Source organism: Ctenocephalides felis, unplaced genomic scaffold (genome assembly GCF_003426905.1).
Source record: "Ctenocephalides felis isolate EL2017-DRISC unplaced genomic scaffold, ASM342690v1 CF-g0.4_SCAFFOLD_03570, whole genome shotgun sequence".
In the NCBI taxonomy this organism is placed as follows: domain Eukaryota; kingdom Metazoa; phylum Arthropoda; class Insecta; order Siphonaptera; family Pulicidae; genus Ctenocephalides; species Ctenocephalides felis.
Window position 1 is genome coordinate 11,492,570 of NW_020539724.1, and position 17,171 is coordinate 11,509,740.

General features: G+C 30.1%; 1 protein-coding gene across 1 annotated transcript in view; it reads left to right on the plus strand.

Moving 5' to 3' along the window:
- The first annotated feature begins 631 nt into the window (after window positions 1-631).
- The window catches only part of LOC113383358 (transcription factor AP-2-epsilon), a 540,995-nt gene continuing 524,455 nt past the window's right edge, over window positions 632-17,171 (plus strand). The window contains exons 1-2 of the mRNA XM_026621630.1: window positions 632-716; window positions 5,750-5,919. The gene's annotated coding sequence lies outside the window, so the exon portion shown is untranslated. The remainder of the gene's footprint in view (window positions 717-5,749; window positions 5,920-17,171) is intronic.

The following is a 17,171-nucleotide window of genomic DNA, read 5'->3' on the forward strand; positions in this document are numbered from 1 at the left end:
AATTTAATTTATTATTTTATTAAAATCTTGTGTACATCAATTTATTGGCTATACAATAACGGGCCATGATTCTATTACCAAAGGTAAATGGATTGAGTCTTGGTACTGTGTAAACAATTTCATATTTGAATTATGATATTAAAATTGAACTTCAATACTTAATAATGTGAAGATGATCGACTTATAATATGGAGTAGAAACTTGATCAATACTTGAAAAATATTTTCTGTTAAGAGTTATGTAAAATCGATAAATTAATAAATCACTTGAGTCCATCTAGTACCACTAGATGGATATATACAAAGTTAGTATAGAATTTAGAATAAAAACGTTGTAAATGAATAGCTTAATGTATAATTTGGCTTGAAAATATTCGCACAATTCATAAAAATACAAGAATTTTCACTTGAATGACATTTATGTTAATGTTTAAATCAACTGCTCTTTGTTAATAAATAATTTATCACTATTCAATTTTCCATCTACTAATAAAGAAAGTAAAAATTCAAATATAAATCAGTAAATTTAGTTGATAGTGCAGTTGATAGATGACACCACCCAATATGTCTTTCATAATGGTCTCAATAAATGTGCCAGTCGATTTTTGACATTTGTTAAAAAACTATAAATCAATTAATATTGTTTCAACAGCAGTTTGTGAGTGATGGATGTATTTATAGATATTTATGTGATATTCGATTTTTTTGTTGGATCAGGTATTCATTAAAATTAAACGTATAAAATTTTATTTTACTTGTTTTTATTTAAGCTGTTTTTATTTTTATATTATATTTGATAACTCGGATTAGATTCTAATCATTAGAGGCTGTAAATATTCCTAAACAATATCTTCTATAAGTTGTGAAAAATGTTCTCATGTAATATGCATATGCTGTCTGTAAATGAGATATTTTAATGATATTAACTAAATAAGAATTGAAGTTCTACCATTTTTTGCTGCGTCAGGTATTCATTAAAAATAATTTTTTGCCTCATAGACAAAAGGCAGTTTCTTTATTATTTTAATAGTAAACATTTTTTTACTTTTTGTTCATTTATGCTATTTTTATTTTTTATGGAATATTTTTCTTCGTTTAATATATTAATCTACATATAATGTCCAATGCAATTTGATAACTCGGATCAGATTCTAATCATTAGAGACTGTAAATATTCCTAAACAATATCTTCTATAAGTTGTGAAAAATGTTCTCAAGTAATATACTATCTGTAAATGAGATATTTTAATGATATTACCTGAATAAGAATTGAAGTTCTACTATTTATTCCTTCAGCAACAATAGTTTTCTTCTAGCAACAAATTACCAAAAAATACTAATACTAATAAAAATATTAATTGAAATTTAGCAATTTTCAAATTGTGACGATGCAATATTTCAAATTTTAATGAATTTTTATAATTAAACTAATTTTCACGAATATTTTAATTCAAAGATATTGATTTAAAGAATGAAAATAAAAAATAAGAAAAGTGCATTTTGTTTTGAATTTTGCCCAGTATGTTAACTAGTATATCTCAAATTTTCGAGGTCAATTAACGCAAAGTTGCAATCAATGGCTTGAATAATTTGAAGCAGCTATCCAAATTTTAAGGTCCTATTTCACCATATCTCAAGTGATTGATATATCTATGCACATTTTTTGAGTTTTGCAGTCAATACAGTAGGTACCCATCGAGTTAACTCGTGTATCTCAAATTCGTGGGGTCAATTAATGCAAAATTGTGATCAATTCGAGCGTTTATAAAGCCCATGGTATATTGGTGGCTTTGTATGCCGTGTCGTTGTGTAAATATGTGCAGTTCGGTGTGTCAAACCCCAATGTATACAGAATATGCCGAATACTGAACAGAGCCAGTCCACAGTCGGTACGCACCGATCACATGCTCCGATGCGTTCAATAACATGCATTGTTGGAACATTTCGAGCCTCTGGCCGGAGCAGTCAAGTGGCATACGATTTTGATACGATTCATATCTAATTGTAAATACGGGACGAAATGCGCATTTACAGCTAGGACACAATATACGCATACCTACTGTAGTCACTGCTTTTAAAATTTTTTATAGAAACTTATGTTGAAGTACAAATTCATTACAAATTTTAGATATGGTAAATCTATACACTATAGGCGGGCCCCGTAAAAATACTCATCAGACCAAACTGATATGTGTAGCGGGCAAATCGCTTGCTCGACACGAGTGCTCTTTCCGTCGCCTCGCATGAACACAACTGACTGTCACATTGAACATATTTTTTTATAACTCTTTTTTTTAAAAAAAAAACCGTCTGGTTGGTTTGAACTATAAAAAAATTATTTAATTAATGCATAATTAAACATAAAACTAACAAAAACTAGTGGCGTATGGCATCGTGCCTTAAGGCAAATTGCTGAAACTTCCTGTACCATAACGAAATGTTCGAGGAATATTGAGTATTGAATGAAATATTTTTTTCCTAAAGCAATTGTTATGTCAATACAATCAGAATGTTTTTTGAACCATTCAATTCGGATGCTTATTTCTCTCAAAAACTGCCATTTTGTGTACATTTAGCTCCGTATCTTTGAAATGGCTGAACCTGCCTTTGCCAAAAACTAATCACCACTTCTTCCAATCATTACTAATTTAATGTTTTTTAGATCATTCAAATCGGATGCTCCGTTCTCTCAAAAACTCGATTTCTGTTTTCTGCACTTTTTGCTCTGTATCTCCGTAACGGCTGGACCTGCGATTGCCAAAAACTAATGAGCACATCTCCCTATCAATAGGAATCAAATGTTTTTTGAACCATTCAAATCGGTTGATCCGTGCGCCCGAAAACGTGAACGAAAAAATGCGGCCACCAAAAACACACGCACACAAACAGACACATCCATTTTTTCTGAGGTATGCCAAAATGTTCAGAAACCTAAAAACCGTAGAAAAATGGAATAATTTTCATTCGTGATTTTCCGCCCATTACTATATTATATATAGGTTAGTTATAACTAACCTACGGAAAGTTAAAAATTTAACGTACATTAGATATATAAACCACTTTTTACATACGTGAAATTTATGGAAAAAATCACCCCTCATGAAGAGGTGCTGGGACCCGAATAGCAAAAATAGCTGAACCACTTCAATTTAACTATTTGGTTTCAAAACAACGCAACTTTGACCTAAAAATGATTCAATAATTGGAGGATTGTCAAATTCTGACCACTCCACTTCTTCATTGTCATTATTTCCAGGATCTCTGGAAATAATCGGTAAAACTCTACGTCTTCTAGGATGAAAAAAATCTTCATCCACATACACTACCAAAATCAGTAATATCAGAATCACTTCCAATTTATGATAAATTATTGGCGCAAACTTTACTATCGCTATCCGATGCCATTATTTCATTATTGCAAATAACAATGTAAAAAAACTATACAAATTGAACTATACAAATCTGACTAATAACTAAAATATTTGATAAAATATATATTGAACACCATTTTATTGTTGTAAATTTTGCATATTTATCTACAAAACAAATTGCGAGTAGCTTGAATGAAAGAAACTTGAAGATAAAACATATTGTTTCTTATCCTTATTCTTATTCTAAAAGTCTTTCAATACGTAAATCAATTGAATCTAGAAAAAAGTATAATATCAGCTATTCTTTCAATATCATATGCAAACCGATCAGATAAAAGTATTTTGACTCGCTTAGTTAGTCTATTCAAAGCGTAATAATACCTTGCCCGCCGATAAGCAACAGTCCTCGCAGAGCGTAATTTTACGGGGCCCGCCTATAGTGTGTTAAGATTATTCCCCAAAACTCCATCTCCAATAATAAATCCTGAGATAGAATTAATCATGGCCCAAAATTTCATATTTTTTATTTTATACTAAATTTTCGTACAAATTCACTTCAGTGCTCTTACAACATATAAATTGATTTTTAACTTCCCTAATGAGAAGTTTGTTTTCATTAAAAAATCCGACTTGCCAATTTTATGTTTTCTTCACGTTTCAAATGAGACCAAATTTGGAAAAAATATGTGTGTGTGTGAACAGATTTTTTGCCGTAAATCGACGTTTTCTCCAAAACGGCTGTACCAATTTCAAAAATTTAGAAGCCATTCGATGTATCTCGATGAGGACTAGCGTTTCCGAGTTTTGTGCGACGATCGGCCTGGCCGTTTCTTTGTAAATAGCAGAAAAGTGAAAAAAAATTCGTTCACGTTTTAGCCCGCAGTTCTGAATCGATTTTGAAAACTCAAAAACCGTTCGATAGATATTGGTTGGAAATCGTGCTGATTAGTTTTTGGTAAAGATCGGCCAAGCCGTTTTCTTGCAATAAATTTAAAAAAAAATTCAACGATTTTTATGTTTTTTTTTTTGACGGTAGATACCATTGTCTTCATCATACTAAAATATTACGGCTCTACGACAAGTCGTTTAATTGTATATATTTTCCAAAGTTTGCAAAAATTAGTATAGCTTTTTTGGCATTTGCCAAAATTAGACTTTTGATCGCCGTTTTCTCAAAAACCGATTTCAGAAATTTAAAAGCCATTTGATGTATCTCGATGAGGACTATCGTTTGTCAGTTTTGTGAGACGATCTGCCAAACCGTTTCTTTGTAATTTGAAAAAAAGTGTTAAACTTTTAGCCCAAATTTGAGCTCAAACTACCGAATCGATTTTAAAAAATCAAAAAGTTTTCGAAAGATATTAGTTGGGAATGATTCTGATTAGTTTTAGGTAAAAAATTACTGAGCTGTTTTTTGTAATTAACTGTTAAAAAAAAAATTAAGCCGATTTTTATGGAACGGTCTTATAGAAGATATATCACGGTCTTATAGAACTTACTAAAATATTACGCCCTTGCGACAAGTAATTTAATTTTAAAAAATTATCAAAGTTTGAGAAAATGAGTAGTTTTTTTGACGTTTGTTAAAATTAAAATTAGACGATTGATTTGGTATAATGATAGAGTACTTAGTCTTAATGAACATATTAAACCATTAAAGTCCTACGAAAACTGGTTCAATTATAAAAATAATTGATTTTTGAAAATTTGCTTTTAGAAAATACTCCGAGTTCGTGTTCGTTCGTTTTCAATTATGTGTAATAAATCCACTTGGAATACTTTTAATCACTCATAAATTAATTAATTTTTTATTAATTAAGTCGATTATTTACTCAAGGGAAAATACCAATACCAACTAGTTTGGTAATTTGTTGCCAGAAGAAAGCTATTGTTGCTGAAGGAGTAAATGGTAGAACTTCAATTCTCATTTGGATAATATCATTAAAATATCTTATTTATTGACAACATATTGAGTATTGTTTATACATACATCAGCATGAATTCGCAACTTTTTCCAAGGCAAAAATCCACTTACACCTATTATTATGGTATATTAACAACATGCATTTAATCTCAGTAGTTTTTTTTAATCAGATGTGTGCATTTTAATTGAAGATGGTTTTAATTAAATTAGTCTATTATATTTACATTTGAAATAATTCCAATAACTGTACAACGCAAATTCTATTCAACTATTTTTTCAATATCTCGGTTAAAATTACACACTGAAACTCATACATCCCCCTCTTGAAATCTGAGATTTATACAATAAATCATTTATTCATATATTCAACATTCACCCCGCTATCCAACCAATGCTGAATATTGTTTTCTTTTCCTCAAACTGAATGAGAATTTGATTTTATTTTCGTTTTCCAGTTTTGCATTCGGGCTTCGTTGAATTGCAAATACTGGAGCAAGGGAGCAGCAAGATAGAATTGGAAATATCGAACAAGCAGCAAAAATACAACTGTGATTTTTTGAATTGAAGAGAAACATTTGCGGCAAATTGTATATCTACTGGAAATGGGGAGAGGATGAAGTAACAGGTTAGTTTTTAATTATTAAAATTTATATATATATATATATATATATATAATAAAAGTAGACCTGGAGTTTCATTGCAAATTCCAATAGTAACTGGGAATTGTAATGCTTTAAATTCAAATGCTGTATCTGTCAGTATTATGGGCATTCGAAGAATGAGGACATCTTCATTTTTGAAAGACCTCATGAAAATCATTGTTTCCACTACACTTTTTATATTTTTTTTTTATATATATACTTTTTTTATTCTCAAGTCAAAGAGTTAACTATACATGAAAGCTGCATATAAAATTTTTAAAATATAGTCAACTCTCAAGGAATTTACAGCAAGCGGTTTTGTTTAAAAATAAATATTTACTACGTAGAACAACGCATAATATATCTTAACTTTATTATTTCAATAACAATAATTTCTACAGGCATATATTGCCGATATAATTGCTTTTCCAAATAACGTTATTTATATCACTAACTACAATTCGCACTTTTTCGCCGATAAACATTTACGTCGAACGTTTATTCTATCATCCATCAATTATAGTCATGTCTACTATATAGTTGATTCGCAAATTCTTATTATCCAACTACTTATTATTACAATAAGCAAACTTGTACCGGGTTATGATTTACATCTATATTAATGGGCAAAGCGCGTATATGCAGCTCAGGCCGATAAAACCGTATCGCTATGGGCATTTTGCATGCTGGATTACTCGAATAACAGAGCTGAATTTAATCGATGTGCGATGTTGCAGCAGCGAAATTTACTAATCATTTGCATAAATTCGAGGCACGAAATTATTCCACGGTTTTAACACATTTGGTTAAATTAATTCTATGCATTAGATACATTTTTAGTTATTGAAAAAATATACTAACGTAAACCACACAAAATGCTTCTTTCAATAAATAAATGATGAGTACCAATAAAATCTAAACATGTTGTTGTTGTTTTCAAATCTAATCTAGGTATTGTCATGTGCTAATGAAATTGATGCCTGGAAATACATAATTTTTTTTTTATGACTCTCTCCCTCGGAGTTACCGGATCTGTTCTCTTCCTCTCGATTTACTATCAGTGAAAATTGATTACGCACGTATTTATACAAAGTCGATTTATACAGGATATGCATTCGCCTTTCGCGTTCCGTCCGTCCATGATCAAAAATGCATAATATCCTCCGAGCACCGGAGATGGGCCTGTTATAAATTTAACAGGCAGAAGCATATTACTGCCTACTGATAAATGCCGTTGCAAAACACGTGGGCGACGTTGAGAATCTTGAATTTATACATACCGATACATATTGGATGAGAAACAGCAAGAATCGCTCATATTGTAAAGGACAAGTGTAAAAATAGCTATTTTTCATGATATTTTCCTTCATGAATCTACACCAACTTCTCCTCCAGCACAAATGAATATTCTTACTCATATCAATTAATAAGAGTGTTAATACACAAACATCTAAATAATCGTACCTTTCGTATGAGTAGCAGCAAATAATGCTCATATCTTAAATTATATTCTTTAAAAAATCTTAAAGTATCAATTATCATTCTATTGAGATCTTATATCAGAATACACAAAAGTATCAGCCGTCATGCTCTAGCAAAATAAACATGATTAAATAAATAATACTCTGAGAATACTTTGGGGTGCGTTACGCCAAATTTACCCATGACTAACAAAGTGTGGGAGCAACTGAGTAATACTGTATTCTAGATTATCTTCGACGGTAATCCTTTTAGCATTTATTGTGTACACGGGCTTAATAAGAATTTAGTTGGGTTCTACTCAAAACATGTGTTTTGGGGAAATTCTTTGTGATGCAGTAAGGTGCATTGCTATAAAAATATATTGAATAAGAAACTCACTTATCTAGAACTTTATAAAGAAATTGGCAAAAAAATCTACTACTACTACTACTACAATAGCCTAAACATAAAGTTATTGTGCAAAATAGAGTTTTTATATTATTATAGTATAAACATCACTCTAATAAATGATTTTCTAATTAAGTCAAGTTAGATCAATAGGCAAACATTTCTTGAGTCCTTTTATAGTTGATACATTGAGAACAACTGGCCGTAATAACACATCTGAATAATCTTCAATTTTAGATATTTGAGTACTGATTCTGTCTTTAATTGTGAAAAGTATTTTTATAAGTCATTATATATAATGAACTTAAAATCATTAATTGTGTTGGCTGCATTTTAACAATATTGGACTTACTTGTGCAGCCCCAAAGCTCAATGCTATAGGTCCAAACAGGATTTATAATTGATTTACCTATATATTAGAGCTTTGAAATTTTCTAATGAAAGTTTCGAGTTTTTTCGTATAATCCACTGCAATTCTTGTTATATATTGACTTGATATGTGGGTGCCAGGTTTATTTTCTGTTCAAATAAATAATCATTATTCAAATTCATTATTCAAATAAACAGATAAACATAAAGTTAATAATCCTTGAAATCATCACGTTTTTATGTAAAAATAATAGATCTATTCTTCCTAGAATTTATACCTTTTCCAATATATTTCTTATAATATTTTTTTCAGTGCCAAGTATATAACAAAATTTTAAAATAGCAAATTAAATTCTTTAGAGTATAACTTACATTCTGGTATTCCAGAATGATTCTTTTGATACCATTGAATAAATAACCGTTACTCTACGCATATTCTCCTTTCAGTAACCACATTTATTACTCTTAATTTGCTTCAGCTTTTTTCGTTTTATTTAGAAACTTTCATTCTCTTCTTTATAAAATCTATTATTTTTTTGAGATTCTGTAGAGTGCTTGACTGCTGCTGTATTCTCCATTATATTATTTTAGCTCCTAAATGCACAATAAAATTTTAAAATAAGCTATTGAATTCTTTCGAGTATAGCAACTATTTTGGTTGTTACTATATGATTCCTGCGAAACAATTCAATAATTAACCTTTCCCCTACGCATATCCGTATTTAAATAATCCACACTTAATACTTCACATTTTCTCTGGCGTTTATTTTTGTTTTTACTTAGAAATTTTCGTTCTCTTCGTGAAATCAGTAATTCTTTCGTGATCCCGTTGCGTGGGCGCTACACTCATTCGTATACATCGTTAGTACACATGCGATTCGGTCGGCAGTTGCCTGCTCGCCGAGATAAAAAATAAATACCTGGCCCGCGGGCGTCGAATGTGCATATGAAAAAAATTGGTCCAAATATTGTGGTACCGGTATATAGCATACACTGTTGACGTGCCAAAGGGGTCATGAGACGTTGAACTTTACTACGAGTATACGGAAAAATATAGATTGTAGTAGTACACAATTCAGATTTAAGATTGGCAGTAGTTTTGGATGTAAGTAGGCATGATTAGGCAAGGTAACTAGTACTGGTACGATTATTGCCTTGCAACAGAATATCCCGATTGCTCTGACTCATAGGTTTTCATTTAGTTTTGGTGACCTGCACTATCTCATGAAAGATAATATCTTTTAAATTATGTATCAATGTCATATCATTGATGAAAATACAAATGTTTCAAGAGAAAAAATTAGACTTCGAAAGTCTAGTCAAGTATATGGATATTTCCTATTGAAAATATAGATAAACATATGTTTTTAAATGAATATAGTCCCTTCCCGGCATTTGCTGCCTTATGATAATAATACAGAAAAAATATTAGAATTTTTTTTATATAAAATATATCAAACAGACAACCACAGGGCTGTCTTATCAAAGTTTATATATCTCCTAATTCCTTGTTTTTTCTTTAAAAAAAAAAACAAATAAAAATATTCATTCAAGACTTTTGAGTGACACTTAAGGACACTAGTATTGTTCCAATTTTTGCTATAGAAGGCAAAAAATCAGTTTAATTAAAAAACGAAACTAGTGGGGTGTATTGCATCGTGCCTTAAGGCAAATTGCTAGAACTTCCCGTACCGTAACAAAATGTTCGAGGAACACTGAATGTTTTCAAATAGATTCTTATAAATATTGTAACATTGTCGAATATTTATAAAAATTATATAAACTGAATTGCAAAGTTGAAATTATTTGTTTAAAGTATAATAGAACTTTAGTCAGAATTAAAAATAAAATCTGATCTATTTTCGATATACAAAAAAATTAAAAAAGAAATTAAAAAAAAATATTTTAAAACATATTTTTTTTCCAAGATCAATTATTTTGTTAAAACAAGCAGAATGTTCTTTGAATCATTCAAATCTGACGCTTACATCCCTCAAAAACTGCCATTTTTTAACATTTAACTCTATATTTTCGAAATGGCTGGGCCTACCTTTGCCAAAAACTGATAACCACTTCTCCCAAATCATTACTAATTGAATGTTTTTCAGATCATTCAAATCGGATACTCCGTTCTCTTAAAAACTCGTTTTCTATTTTCTGCACTCTTTGCTCTTTATCTCCGTAACTGCTGGACCTGCCTTTGCCAAAAACTAATCAGCACATCTCCTTATCAACAGGCATTGAATATTTTTTGACAATCGGCAAAATGTTCAGAAATCTTCAAAACGTCGAGAAATGTAAAAATTTTCAATTTCAATATTGGACTATTACAATAACTCACCCTACGGCAAGTTAATAAAAATATCCATTTCAGATTTAATGACACTAGTATACATAATCGAATTAATCTACAGAATCGATATTCAGCTATTTGATAAAATGTTAAACTATTGTCACAAATACAATTTTATCTTTCACTAGTTTTATCAAAATCGTCAAAAATTTGTTACATACACTTCTCCTTCGGGATATATAGTACTTATCAAACATCTTGCTTCCACTATTTCTTACCAAATCACCTAAAATCATATAAAACTTACCCTCAAACCTTTCAAACCTCATTGATAATCTTACAATTAGTAGCTCCATTCAACATCGCGCTTTCCTCAAGTTTTTCCTTCGCGTGGTCCTCGAAAAAGCTCTTGGATAGAGTTGCTGCCGTTCGCTCTTGGGGGGCTAACACTTGTGTGCGTATGTGCGATCCCCACATCTCCGTGGTACTTGGCTCGAGGCCAATTGGGGACACGTTTTCCCTACTTCGTGAAGCACAATCGTAATCCCTACTCACTCACTCTCGGAGAGAGCTTGTGAGGCTATTCTCCGGCCCGTTTGGAAGAGAGCTTAAGCTCCGCCCTGGGCGATACAGATTGCATGTCCCTGAATGTATGAGGGACATACATGCGTAGAAATTATAATAAATACAGGGGTAAATATATACACATACGTATAATAGCATACACACACATCCACACACACATATATTTATACAAGTATCAACACTTAATCACAATTTTGTGCATATTTAAGATTTTAATTAATAATACACATTGGCACTAATTTAAACACTCACAAATTTACTCAGAAATTTAAAATTTTTACATTTCTCGACGTTTTAAAGGTTTCTGAACATTTTGGCATACCTCAGAAAAAATGGATGTGTGTTTGTGTCTATGTATGTATGGGTACAAATTTTCGGTCACGTTGAAAATAGAAATAGAGTTTTTGAGAGAACGGAGTATCCGATTTGAATGATCTAAAAAGCATTCAATTTGTAATAATTGGGAGAAGAGGTGATTGGTGAAAGGTAGGCCCAGCCATTTCGAAGATACAAGGCTAAATGTTAAAAAAATGGCAGTTTTTGAGAGAACTAAGCGTCCGGTTTAAATGATTCAAAGAACTTTCTGCTTATTTTAACAAAATAATTGATTTTGGAAAAAAATATTTTGTTTCAAATTTTTTTTTCATTTTTTTTTCAAAAAAAAATTTTTTTTTTTTTGTGTATCGAGAAAAATTCAGATTTTAATCGTAAACCTGACTAAAGTTTTAATGTACTTTAAACTGTAATATGTTTAACTTTGCAATTCAGTTTATATAATTCTCATAAATATTAGACAATGTTACAGTATTTATTTATAATAGTCTATTTGAATACATTTAATAATCCTCGAACATTTGCCTTAAGGCACGATGCCATACACCCCACTAGTTTTAAGTTAGATTCAAAAATGTAGTCTCTATAAAAGCTTACATATGGAAGGGGTAAAAAGAACCAACTATACCTTTACATTGGCAAAAGTGCAAACAATGAAAAATAGCCAATAGAAAAGTAAATTAAGTTCAGAAAGCAATTTTACAAGAGATACATTCCTTTCAAAATACCTTATCAAGGTAAAACAAAATCTTTGTACAAATTGTTCCCATATAGTTTGTATTGCACATTGATTATATATTGTAGCTCCTTATTTCGTAAAATGTCTTTAAAATTATGAAAAAGACGTTTGATCTGTTTGCCATCTGGCTGTCCCTTCTTACCCCACTCATGGGGCAAAAAGGGTTATATGACAAATTTTAGAAAAATGGTTAAAAAACATTTTTCTATAAGTACTTTTTACTTTCTATAAGAAATTTTACTGAACATAGTTCGATAGTTGTTTGTTTGATACATGTTGTTATGTAGTTCATTTAGTTCAGACTGTATAATTACTGAAAGTCAAATTGGACCTTTGTGCCCCACTGTACTCTACATATTTTATTTTATAAAACTACTTACATTATTAAGATAATAAGAAAACAACAAAACATTATGACAATAAAAGGATTGGTAATTTTTTTTTGACTTCATTTATTAATTTTTTTTATCTTATTAAGTATGTGTTCTAGCATCTAGTTCATAGCTTCTTAAACTATGGGTTGCGACCCCATTTGGGGACGCATAGAAAAATTATGGGGTCCCGAGAAATTTTAATGCCAAATATATATATATATTATTAATAACTTCACATCCAGATTCTTGTATGTTTTACAACAAATTCTAAATTAAATAAATCATGTAAAAAATATAATTTCACTTTCTTTTATATTTGTGTGGGGTCGTCAAAAAATTCGCCGTCATAAATGGTGTCGCGAATGACAAAAGTTCAAGAAGCCCTGATCTAGTTGATATATTATTATACCAATCACATAAAAGTTATTTGAGTACGATTGAATTATGTAGAAATTGTTCTTATAATAATAATATATAGATATAATTACTTACGTTGTTAGAAGACAGTAAATAGAACAAAACTTTACGAGAGGTTAGAGTATTTACCCAAGACTTTGCACAAGCCATCCATTGTTGAAATTTCGCCACAACCATCTTATACACTTTATTACACTTTTTACACAGGTTTAATGTGTAGTAATTGATTTGTCTCTATTATAAACGAAAATAACGAACCTCAAAAAAATGTCGTACAGCAGCGGCTGTCACAATTTAGCAATGAACACACACGTGCCAATATAAGAAATAAAGTCTGCTCTGAACTTGTGTAATTGCATGTGAGTGTATGCAATGTGTGCTTTCTGGAAGTACTTCATACTAATGTATTGGTTGACACAAATGTCAAAAAATATTTGCTGGAGTGATTATTATTTAAAATAAAATTGTGTGTGATGAATAATAGGAGTATATATAAGTTTTAAATATATTTATAACGCGAAGTCTATAAGCTTTACGAAAATTGGTGTTTGAAAATACCTTACGTACTTTACTATATAATTCGAATAACTTACCATATGAAGTGTCATGCTAATTACGTGGATATGTAAAACGTGAATTCTATTAATGATAATAATCATATCATTATTATTAAATTATAATATTCCTGTTATGAAAAATAAATAATTTTGACAAATATTTTTTTATAATTCGCGCGCTCTAATTTAAAACATCCTATACTTCCTGAACGAACTTCATGCATATGCATAATAATTTATGCAATGTTATGTGGTTGTGGCAACACTAATGATGTTTTTAAAATGGTGATCGGTTGCATTTTGTTAATCCAAGTTATAAATTGTGTAATAAATAATATGTGGGATAAATAACAATGATATATAGATTATTAACGCATTAAGATTCGTGTTATCCAAAATTTTATATGTTTTGAGTACGTACTTTATTTTTACATGATAATTAATGAGTTGTTGTAACAGTTTGATAGATACTTGCAAAATGGTGTCCGGTGGCGTTTTTAATCCTAGTTAGAAATTGTGTAATAAATAATACGTGGGTTAAATAACAATGATATATAGATTATTAACGCATTTAAATTCGTGTTATCCAAAATTTTATATGTTTTGAGAACGTACTTTATTTTTACGTAATTATTTAATGAATTGTTGAGACAAAATGGTGTCCGGTGGCGTTTTAATTAAAGCTAGATATTGTGACAATCCGGTGTCAAAATTTAGAATTTGTTTAATTTAATATTATATAGACTTTCAACATATTTAGAATTTCTAAGGTCTAAAGATTTTACAACTCTAGGTATTTAATTATATTTTATTTGCTTTTACTACGTTTCATTTAAATTTTTATATAACATGTCATGTAATTTTTTTTAACTTTATTATTATATAAAATATTTACAATAATGACAATAATAGGTAATTTTTACGTCTGTCACAAGCTGAGTAAATACCTAATGAACATTATTGAAAATTTTATTATATAGAGATTTTTTTTATTATTATATTTTTGGGGGTTTGTTTCATATAGGATGCAGTATTTGAAGTGGAAAAAATTGTTTCTGAAAAGAGTATATAAAAAAAACATTATTACTTATGTTTACTTCGAGTACAATTTAACTTGTTTAAAAAAGATATCTTACTGAGATTGTGAATAAAAAAATAATTTTAATATTATATTTTTTCACAAACAATTGCTTCCACTTTGTATTATATTTTTGAATCAGATCTTAATGTTCATTGACCGTTGTAGCAGGTTTTTTCTATTTTTTTTTCTAATATAACCACATTTATTTCTACACAAAAAACAAACAAACTTTTCATATATGAAATACTTTTGAGTATTTTACTTTCTGACAATATTTCAACTTAAATAAAGTCCTATTGCAAAAACCGATCACAATTTTAAAAAATCTTGGAAACACCAATTCCCAAAAGATTCAATTTCAGTGACCCTGGAACATTCATGTTTGAAACATTGAAATTACGTAACTAATTTCGAATGCCCCAAAGTATGTACCCCACTACAAGACAATAAAATATGAAATTGGAACACTTTTAGACAATTTCAAAAGCCGCCTCGAGGATCATCCAAACTCACTTGGCAGAGAACTACACCACAGCACTAGCAGAGCCAGACTGAAACAGAAATTCATGCTACATTAACCAATTTTTCTAAACCTCTGACAATTGGTCTGAGAAGATTTTGCATTTTTGGTCATTTTCTTTAATCCTGCAGATTTACTGTTCCATCATTTTTCTGTCCTGAATTATCCTAATTTTAGGACAAGTGTAAAAATTAATATATATTAAAATTAATATATATATATATATATATATATATATATATTAATAAAAAAGGGGCACGTTTTGCCACCCAGAGAGCTTAAATAAATAAAAGTAATTGATAATTCTTATGGCCACATGTTGCTTATTTATTGAAATTCATAAAATTCATAAAAATCATTCATTCATTTTCCGAAAATACTTGGAGTTTAAGTTACATTCTCTTTCATATTTTTAAGAGAAAAATCTCAATCTCATTGTTCAAAAATTCTGTGTAATTCCATTCCTGGTATTTAAAAGACCCAAATTCAGTGACTCTAAATAGCTTAACTTTTTTTAAAACTCATGTTTGAAAAATCGATCAGGGCACTTTTTGCTACTCAGAGAACCTTAAATATTTTTTTTTATTATATATATATATATATATATATATATTTCATATCTCAGTCAGACAGAGGTGCCTGGTATGAGAGATTATGAAAAACAGTTTTCATATAAAATTAATAAATCTAATTGGTAATTCTTACTACCTTCTTTTCTCTATTCATGAATATCATTTAATTCACTTATTAATTCTCTATAAATACTCCGACTGTAAGTTACATTATATTTCATATTTCTGTTAAAGAAAAAATCTGAATATCGATCTTCAAAAGTTCTGTGTAATTCCGATTCCCGGTATTTAAAAGATCCGAATTCAGTGACCCTGAACAATTTTCAATACTCATGTTTGAAACATCAATCAGGGCACCCAGAGAACATCAGATGAATTAATAAAACTAACTGATAATTCTTATGACCTTTTTCTCTCTATTCATGAATATCATTTCATGAATTTTATTCACATACGCATTTTCCACGAATACTCCAACTGTAAGTAACATTCTCTTCCATATTTCTGATAAGAGGAAAATCTCAATCCGGATCTTCAAAAGTTCTGCATAATTCCGATTCCCGGTATTTAAAAGACTCGAATCCAGTGACCCTGAACAATTTTCAATACTCATGTTTGAAACATCAATCAGGGCACGTTTTGCCACTCAGAGAGCTTCGGATTAATTAATAAAGCTAATTGATATTAGTGCCATAATCCGCAGCTACCATATCGCCATAAGGAAGATTGATGCTTTCCGACGTTCCTGGCTTCGGGCTATGTTTTTGGATTGAGTGGGTGCATGCGAAATAGAGACATGTAATAGAATTTTAAAATATTTGTTTTACACATTTGTATGAATGTCTCTGATTCCCTATAATCCGGAAATAGATATACGAATAAGTATATGCACGATAATTTTGTTTTGTTTGGCTAGCGTTCGATAGCCAAACGCATGCGCCTTCTAGCCTGGGGCTCTGAGCTCCAGGCTGATCCTGCGATCTGTTCCTTGTCTCAATATAACAACAGAAACATTTTCCTCCTTGAGGTTTTCAAACTGTGTTGAAATACTTTCAGTTTTCGTAGACAATTGTTTCACATCGTTATACGTTTTTTTCTGTAAAGGATCATGTATGGAGGCAAAATAGGAAGAGTTAAATCCAATATTGTCAATGATCAATTTTTTAGTAAGATACTGTTTGATATAAAAATTATCCGAAGGTGCTGTGAAATTTATTCGTACATTTTTTTCTTATATGCAGTAATTTAAAAAGATTGTCAATCGAATTAGAAGACTTGTTAGAAGTTTGTTGATTTGTCCTTTTGGTAGTCAGTATTCTTGCTTTTAGATTAGCAAAATAATAGAGATATAACTTAAATCAATATCTCCGAGTTTAATAGAATGAGCTTGTTCTTAAAGCCTTCTTCTTAAAGTAGTCATCCATTCTTAAAGTAGTCATCCATTCTTAAAGTAGTTATCCATCAATATGAACAATAATTTTATTACTTAGATTCCTTACGGCGCAAGTTGCAGACTCTATTACACCC